Here is a 9,403-nt window from a genome sequence, read left to right on the forward strand (position 1 = left end):
TGTAGAGCTCTCGATGACGCTTCTATGCAGCTCGTAGACATCTTGCAGGTAGCTCTCAGACAACACACTGCCGTTGAGCCATACGGCCCTCTAAATAAACGACGAGCAGAAGGCTACTGTCACACTATATTTAGCTGCATATATTTGTCACTATAAAGTAGTGCGGCCACTTTTGTGTCCTCTGGCAAAGTTGGTGATATCAGTCGACCTCAAGGGAATTATAATTTGATGTTGTTACTCTGTTTCCTCCTGTCGTGCTGGCAACCGTGCAGAAACTGCTGTAGAGCGGGATGCCACAGAGCCCCTTGGATAAAGTGAAGCTCCGATTTCGCCTGGTCAGAGACTGAACTTGAAGGGATAGTTTTCTATACCGACCGTGGTCTCTCAGTCTAGAAGTTTTACGCGGCGAAACCACCGGCCGTGAAAGTACACATTGTATGAACGATTTAATCTAAACTGAAATATGACCATAAATTTTGCGTATATATACATTCGTGTCTCTGTTGTCCTGGATTTGATAGGTACGTTTCATGTAAGGACTTGGTTTTACTATAGTGTGCACAGCGTTTTCCTTCTCAATATCTCAATATTTCCTTCTCGATATCTCAATATTTCAAAACCTGACGTTATAGTGAGGTAACTCGCTCGGAACTGCACCAATACACGTTATTACCACTTGAAACGAAACGTTTTTTCGTTTTATAGGCACTCAAAATCTGAAATGAGGGCCGAGCACTGTAAACAACTTTAGTCAATCGCTGCTAGAGATTTTCCAGCATATCAGCTGAAACTTAAACGAACTTCATCTGCCTAAATTTGATTCGAAGATAAATAATATTTCTTATCGAATTTGAGAGAAAACGCGTATAAAGTCAGTTAATTGGCTCTAGTTGAAATATGGAGAGACCCGACGACGACTGGGCGGTTTGGTGAAGACTGTAAGCGCGCCAACGGTCTAGTACTAACAGGATGGTTATGAATTTCTAAATGATTTATTAATTTCACTACAGAGTTAAGACTCGTCATTGCTACATTAAAAAGTGAAAAGTTTTCGAAGAACACATGCTGGCCGGAAATGTGTGCAGTGTTCGTAACACCCAAAGCAAATCTCCCACAAACCATCGAGAGAAAAGAGCAAGCAGCGTAAACTAACGTCAGCCCTGCTCTGTGTGCATCCGTCCGAATCAGTTTCCACTATTAACGGACTTTCAACGACTGCCACAGAACGAGGCTTAACATTGGTCAGAACAGTTTCATCTTGTGCACGAGTAGGGAACGTTCAGGCATGTGCAAGTTTGTCACCGTTGGTATATGCTGGTAAGATGAGGATCAAGACCGTTAAAGTACAACTGACGGCAAGTTTAACGCTTATAACTAGGACAACAAATATGATTCCAGTAATTCTATGAAGGTGGTTTACTTACGGTGTGCTGTGTGCATGGGTGGCGCAAGGAGATAGTTGAGTTGTCTTCGCAATGCCTTGCGAGCATCTGCTAGAGCCAGTTTCGATTAGTCGAAATAACATCACTGAGCAATCTCCTTGCGTCTCCACTGACGCACTTCGTGTCTTTGGAGGTCGATTTAGACTATCGGTCACCAGGAATCGTTCACGAATTTTGGAATGAGCTGCTAAACTGTGAATGTTTTTTTTCCAATCTGTACTGGTGCTGATTTTCGTCAGACTCTGTTCCTTTCTGTTTGGGAGGCAGTGTGGCTTTGCCTGGTGTTGGTGGGAACTCTTTCAGGGTTGCTACAATGATAAAGAAAATGATTGAGATCTTTTCAACAACTTATCGGGGTGACTGTTATGCTAACATATATGTTGTTTCACTAGTGCAGTCTAAATGCCTACACAATTAACTTGCGATCACTCCGCGTTCATATTTGGGAAGTTATCCTTCTCTGAGGTGAAATGGAAGCTCACCAGTTGCTCTCTCTTCAAATGGAAGCTATTGATAGGACGGAATATTATCTTTTCAATCCGTTGTGCTGTAGATTAAATATTATCATTCTATCCTCCATTAATTAAATAGTTATTGCCTTGTCAGAAGTTGGGTAATGGCAGCATAAGACTCCGTTTACTCTTTACGAGAATCTCGTTTTCGTTTGCTGGTTTGAGGACTCATGTGAGCCTTGTAGTTAAGTTGTAATCTTACGAGAACAATATAACTCATATTATTCTTCTCTGAATTATTTTGTCCAAACTAGCTCATATCATTTATCATCTTTACTTAACACAGCTACATGCTATCACTCCACAATATTGTGCAAACTTGTTGCTGACGGATCTGTCACGTGGATGCTCTGAGATGGCCTGAACAGTTAACCCAAGTAATTACTTTCTATAATTACGAGCCATTACCAAGAAATACTCTGTTTCTTAGCACAGAGCAAGGTTTCAGATAGGAAAAGACAGGTTGACACCTGCTGTTTTAGAAGATTTCCTACTTCTGAATGCAATGCACACTGACCAGGTTCATTAACGAGAGTTCAATGGGCCTTATGATTGAAACATTAGGAGGACATTATGTTTTGAAAATTTTTTAGATCTTAGTGGTTCACGAAAGTAATCGTCTCATCATTCTTTCAAATCTATATTCAATGGATACAAGTAAGAGAGAACTTCCTCATCTGCACTGTTGGGACTACGAGCCAATAGCAAACACTCTGTACAGTTTTTGGACAATTTCTTGATGGTAAATTACTTACTGTCAAATCCTTGAGCAATTAGGTATGCAATATCCACTCCCGGTTCTCCTGTATTAAGAAAGCGTGCGTATATGCAACTATTCTCTTAAACATTCGGGGATAGAAAGTTCTTCCAGTTGTTTCCTGGCGCATACAGATTCATGTATAAAAGCACAGTTTAATAGATTAGGTTTTTTAATTATCTACTCATGGAAGTAGCTCAGTTTTTACCACACCCACCCACCCACTCACTCATCGACCCAGCCACATACACATACACACACACACACACACACACACACACACACACATACACACACACACACACACACACACACACACACGAAGCTGCGCGAGTGTAATAAATTCACACGCAACACTTCGTAACTGTTCAAATTTTAGTTGTCTTGCTCCACTGTTCTAGTTTATCCTTTCATATTTTTGACCTCAGATACCTCTGAATATAGTTTCCGAAGCTCGACGGTTGATGCTTCATCCTGAACACCGGTAAATTTAAAAAAATTCTGTCAAAACGGGTCGTATCTGACCACAGAACTGACGAAAACCGCACCTCACACTGCCGACTTTGAGACATAGTACAATATGTGACGCCAATGTGATGTGAAAGAGACTCAGATCTGACATCTCTCGTTAGCTCCAACGGTATCTGTGTATACACATATGAGGATTCTGTCTTGCTCCATCGTGCCTCAAAGTAATACGTTTTCCTTCCTCCATACATTTTTATGCGCCCATGAGATATGGGCCATGTCAGGTCGATCTGCGTTGCCGTCCCAGTGTTCAGATGTGGTTGGATGCGAAAAGGAGAAGAAAATACGTTACCATAACTCTACGGAGGAAATAGTTTCGTTTTTATTCTTAATCAGCCTCTCAGGCGCAAAAACGCTTTGTTCACCAGATTGAATAATTAATAAGGCACTTTAGAGCATAAAAACCGCAATGTTAGGGATATAAGTGAACATTTGTTATTGGCAACTGAGGACAGTGTAATGAACAATATTACGTCAGTATTTACTTCATTTGCAGACTAATGATTATAGCTTTATAAGTATTTATTTTAGGTTGATTGTATCAAAAAGTACATATGGCGAGAGCAATCCATTTATGCTTGTTTTCTCCTGGGCAGCAGGTCAGGTGTTGACTTGCGGACGTATGGACGCAGAACAGTAGTCCATACTGTCGGGCATAGTCCACTTAGTGTTGCAGTTACTACTGTGCAAAAAACATTTGGCCCTTGTTTGCCAAACACACACGGGTTTGCGTAAAGATTGTTAGATGCAGAGTAAAACAACTAATTCACTGAACTGGATGCATATTAATGTATCAATGATGACAATATCTGCACTCATCCCCCTGACACCAACATAAGGGGCGCTCAAGAGACTTACGTTCGAATTCCCTACAGTCCAGAATCGTTATGCCAGTCAGACAGAATCGCTGTGACCTTTGAGGCAATCATCCAACCGATATACCCGGTTGAAAATACCCGTTTGGTATAACACCGTGTTTTGCTACGAGAAGAAGTCCGTAATTTCCTGCTGCACATCGTCGTACGACAGGAATCACCAACCTTTGAAGGCATGTTTTGAGGGTGAAAAAGTGTGATAAGGGCCTGGGGAGAGATCAAGACTAAAGTGTGCTCGAGTGTGTCTCGCTTGAGTTGGCGTTGATGAAGCTGACCTCCCATATCGACCAGAGTCTTGTATCGAATCGCGATCAGGACGGAATTTGGTCCATCGTTCCACAACAGTGGTTTTCGACAAACATGCTGCCCCATACAAATTCTCCAACCACCAGAGATGTCTACCGCTTTTTATCCTTAAGCAGCCAAAAACGGATAACAGCACGTTGGTTTTCTCTGGACCCCTTTTGGTAATAAAGTCACCACAGTTCACGTTTCCGCGTTTACTGCAATACATCGGGAAGACAAGAGTGCCACACTTATCTGTTGCCTGTACGTCGGTGCTTGTATGCCCGCATCGGAGTCGCACAACTTTGCATATACGTTACAGAAACGCCCTCAAACGGAAACTTTTTGATCACCCTTAATAATATTTAAAAAAATTTCACAATGACAGAAACGTAGGAGAAACTCCCTCATCACAAGGTGTAGCAGGATTACAGGTGATAAACGGTACTTCTTTCATGTATAACACATCTCGTTATAAATATTTCTCGGAACGCTTTCAGCTACTGTAGTATAACGTTGAATTCCATACTGCCTGTAAGTAAGACGACAATTTAACCATCGTGATAAAGCTTTATTAAAAGCAGTTTGTTCGGTGCGACGTGCATAAAATAAGTGGATCAGATGAGGGATATCTCTCCCCTCGGACAACTGTTATCACCCAACGGTCCTTTGATGCAATTTTTCATTAAAAACTTAAAATGCTCTTGGGACATGCTGAGAATCTACATCTACATCTACATTTATACTCTGCAAGCCACCCAAAGGTGTGTGGCGGAGGGCATTTTACGTGCCACTGTCATTACCTCCCTTTCCTGTTCCAGTCGCGTATGGTTCGCGGGAAGAACGACTGTCTGAAAGCCTCCGTGCGCGCTCTGATCTCTCTAATTTTACATTCGTGATCTCCTCGGGAGGTATAAGTAGGGGGAAGCAATATATTCGATACCTCATCCAGAAACGCACCCTCTCGAAACCTGGCGAGCAATCTACACCGCGATGCAGAGCGCCTCTCTTGCAGAGTCTGCCACTTGAGTTTATTAAACATCTCCGTAACGCTATCACGGTTACCAAATAACCCTGTGACGAAACGCGCCGCTCTTCTTTGGATCTTCTCTATCTCCTCCGTCAACCCGATATGGTACGGATCCCACACTGATGAGCAGTACTCAAGTATAGGTCGAACGAGAGTTTTGTAAGCCACCTCCTTTGCTGATGGACTACATTTTCTAAGCACTCTCCCAATGAACCTCAACCTGGTACCCGCCTTACCAACAATTAATTTTATATGATCATTCCACTTCAAATCTTTCCGCACGCATACTCCCAGATATTTTACAGAAGTAACTGCTACCAGTGTTTGTTCCGCTATCATATAATCATACAATAAAGGATCCTTCTTTCTATGTATTCGCAATACATTACATTTGTCTATGTTAATGGACAGTTGCCACTCCCTGCACCAAGTGCCTATCCGCTGCAGATCTTCCTGCATTTCGCTACAATTTTCTAATGCTGCAACTTCTCTGTATACTACAGCATCATCCGCGAAAAGCCGCATGGAACTTCCGACACTATCTACTGGATGAATGTGTGGAAGAATGCGACTTTGTTCTCCTGGTGGGTAAGTTAGAATGTCTGGTAGTTAGAACTGTGTGCCTTCTGTGTAGTGGTACACCTCGTGCACTGATCATGAGATTAAGATAAATTGGTGCCCACTTGTATGCAGTGATCTCTTCCTTGCCCAATAACCATGAGTGGAGTGATGGTATAGCTAAAAATATACGACGAAAAGAATGCAGATAGTTGTACTTATTAATTCAACCAATAAACCCAGGGGACCTAAATGCCTTACTGTACTTGGGGCAAAAATCACATGTGGAGTTTCCCAAAGCTTAGTCTTAGGTGTACCATTTTTCCTCATATATGTAAACGATCTCCTGTCAAATACACAACAGGCAGAAGTACTTATTTTTGTAGATGACACTAGCATTATAATCAATCCATTCATAGACACAGAAAATAAGGAAATGGTAAACAATGTTCTTAAAAGTATGATTGGTTTTCTGCCAGTAGTCTCACTCTGAATTTTAAAATGACACAATATATTCAGTTCCGCTCATGTACAGGTACTATAGGTACTAAGTGATACACACAATGAGGAAATAAAGAAAGGGGAAGTAAAGCCCTAGGTCATCTTGATGACAATTTAATCTGGAAAAAGCAAATTTTGGAAATCCTAAAACGACTTTCTTTGTTCTTAGAATCGTTGCAAATGTTGGAGAGAGACAACTCAGTAAGTTGACATAATGTGCATATTTTCAGTCAGTAATCTACTATGAAGTAATGTTTTGGGGTAATGGAAACCTAGAGGTCAAATTGGTAGTTGGAGGTCGTTGAACGCTAGCTATGTCGACACAGCCTTCTCAGCGGGCTCCGAAAAGGCAGTGCACTGTTCACTTGCATAATCGCTGTACGTCTCAAGTTGTCCCAAGCATGATCAACTGGGTTCATCTCAGTAGATACCGCAGGCCGTTGATTGCCGCCTCTCGGAGTAGGGTGGATCCGATGTTTTCCTGAATTATACTCTTTAAAGAACAATCTATCGCCTAAAAGGTTTATTGTACAGTTGGACAGTACGTTGAATGATGCTGTCCCTAAACTGCACAGCCCTAAAATTACCCGGTGAACCCAAGGTGCTGAGTGCTAAAAACGTGCATTTTAGCCTAGCTGCCTTCACCCTTTTCTAAGAAGCTGCAAGAAGAATGCTACACTCGTCTGAAGAGTAACCTACCCGACGCCGCTGATCCACATTCCACTCCAGGTTTTCCGCTGACCACTTTCTTATCATAGGAACGAGCTGCAGTTTTAATAGCCTTGAGAATGCATAAAAATGGAGCTTCCGCTGTGCATTCAGACACCGTCCTTGGGAACATGAGCAGTTCTTGAATCCTCTGTGTTTCTCCATGTTCACACTCCTAATCTTTAGAGGGGCCTTACTTTGTATTTTGGAACGTCTCTTCTTAATCTGTTGAGTGCTGTCCATACCGTAATTGCTTCGCTTGTGCGATTTCCACTTTGGGCCAGATTTTTTTTTTTTTTATTTTGCAGAGAGTCTTACGAGAAAGACACTTGAGGGTTCTGAGGTCGGCTTTGTAGCGGTGCTGTCCGTTGGATAAAGCTCTCCCTCAACTTAAAACGATTTGGAACCGTTTGGCGGTTCTACTTTAAGTGCTGTGGGTCGGCTTGACATTTCTCCCATTCTGTTTTACAGATTACTTTGAGTCTTAAATCTTGTGGTGATACAGGCGTAAGCGGGAAAATATTGTGGACAGGTGTAGTTCTCAGGCATGTGATAACAATCCTGACAGTCTCATTTAAGGCGACACTTGTTTGAAGTGGCAAGACGTCTCCTACCCCGGAGCCTAAGTTTCTAGGATTGCGAAACAATGTCCGGTTTTGATGGCCGAAAAATCTCAGGCTACACTCTCCATATTGATCAATTTTACGTATAATATTATTTCTTGCACATATGTTTAAGAGCAGTGCTGCGCTTTTCAAATGACAGAGTACGGCCTCAAGCGCAAGTATTTTGGGTTGGTGCAATGACACAGTATAACCACACTCCATTCTGATTCCAATTGACTTGTAGCTTCTCTACTCCCACGATGGAATGCCCTTCTACATCTACATCTACATAGATACCACGCAAGCAACCGGAAAGTGCATGACGGAGGGTACCCTGTACGACTACTTGTAATTTCCCTTTCTCAAAAGGCTCAAATGGCTCTGAGCACTATGGGAGCTGAGCACATCTGAGGTCATCAGTCCCCTAGAACTTAGAACTACTTAAACCTAACGAACCTAAGGACATCACACACATCCATGCCCGAGGCAGGATTCGAACTTGCCACCGTAGCGGTCACGCGGTTCCAGACTGAAGCGCCTAGAACCGCTCAGTCACAGCGGCCGGCATTTCCCCTCCTGTTGCACTCGCAAACAGAGCGAGGGAAAATCGACTGTCTGTACGCCTCATTATGAGCCCTAATTTCTCGTATCTTATCTTCGTGGCCCTTACGCGCGATGTATCTTGGTGACAGTAGAATCGTTCGACAGTCAGCTTCAATGTCGATTCTCTAAATTTTCTTAATAGTGGTTCCCGAAAAGAACACCGCCTTCCCTCCATAGATTCCCATTTGAGTTCCCGAATCATTTCTATAACACGTTTTGTTCGGACCTACCGGTTTTTCTGTATTACATCGCGGATGATTCGCCGTTTGACAAAGCAGATTTCAGCGAAAAGCACCCAGACTGTTCCTGCATCTGTTCTTTTTCCGCTATATTGTGGTTTAGAACATATTTCTTGGAATCCAGCAAGGAATTTCCTTGGTCAGCTACCACCCATCCTCCTGGCTTCTCATCTCTATTCCATTTTAACTACAGTCATTATTAGGTTTCTAATCTAGTGTGTTCCATTTCCTGTGTCTTTTTTCAGTTTGCAATATGCATTTCTACGTTTGTCAGATAGCAACACTCAACGCTTTTCGTGTTACATGTGCACACTACAGACTTCATTTTGGAAATTTATTCACTTTATCAAGATCATTTCTGCCATTTTTGTTCTCTTTGTTTCTTTTGCTGTACATGCAAGAGTAGTATTCACCACTTATTGTCAGTACTAAATTATATTTTCAACTATTTTCATAATCCAGAAAATCAGCGAGTAATTTCCTAGGTAATACCACCTTTTGGCACAGCTCTGAAATATAGAAAGGTCTTGATCAGATATTTATCACATAGTAAAAAGCTCTAAGAGAAAAGGAGATGGGGTCTGTATTATATTCGGTCTATGTTCTCACTTTGTTGAGCTTTCTACTAAAATTTAATTTGAATCTTCTGTCTGGTGATGAGATAGTAAATAACTGTGCGATCGAGACCTATTTTAAAGATGTGCCGAATCTGAATGGTTTCCTGCTTCCACCATGGTTGTACTTCTCCATCAAGTAACTA

This window comes from Schistocerca americana, chromosome 7 (genome assembly GCF_021461395.2).
Source record: "Schistocerca americana isolate TAMUIC-IGC-003095 chromosome 7, iqSchAmer2.1, whole genome shotgun sequence".
NCBI classification, from domain to species: Eukaryota; Metazoa; Arthropoda; class Insecta; order Orthoptera; family Acrididae; genus Schistocerca; species Schistocerca americana.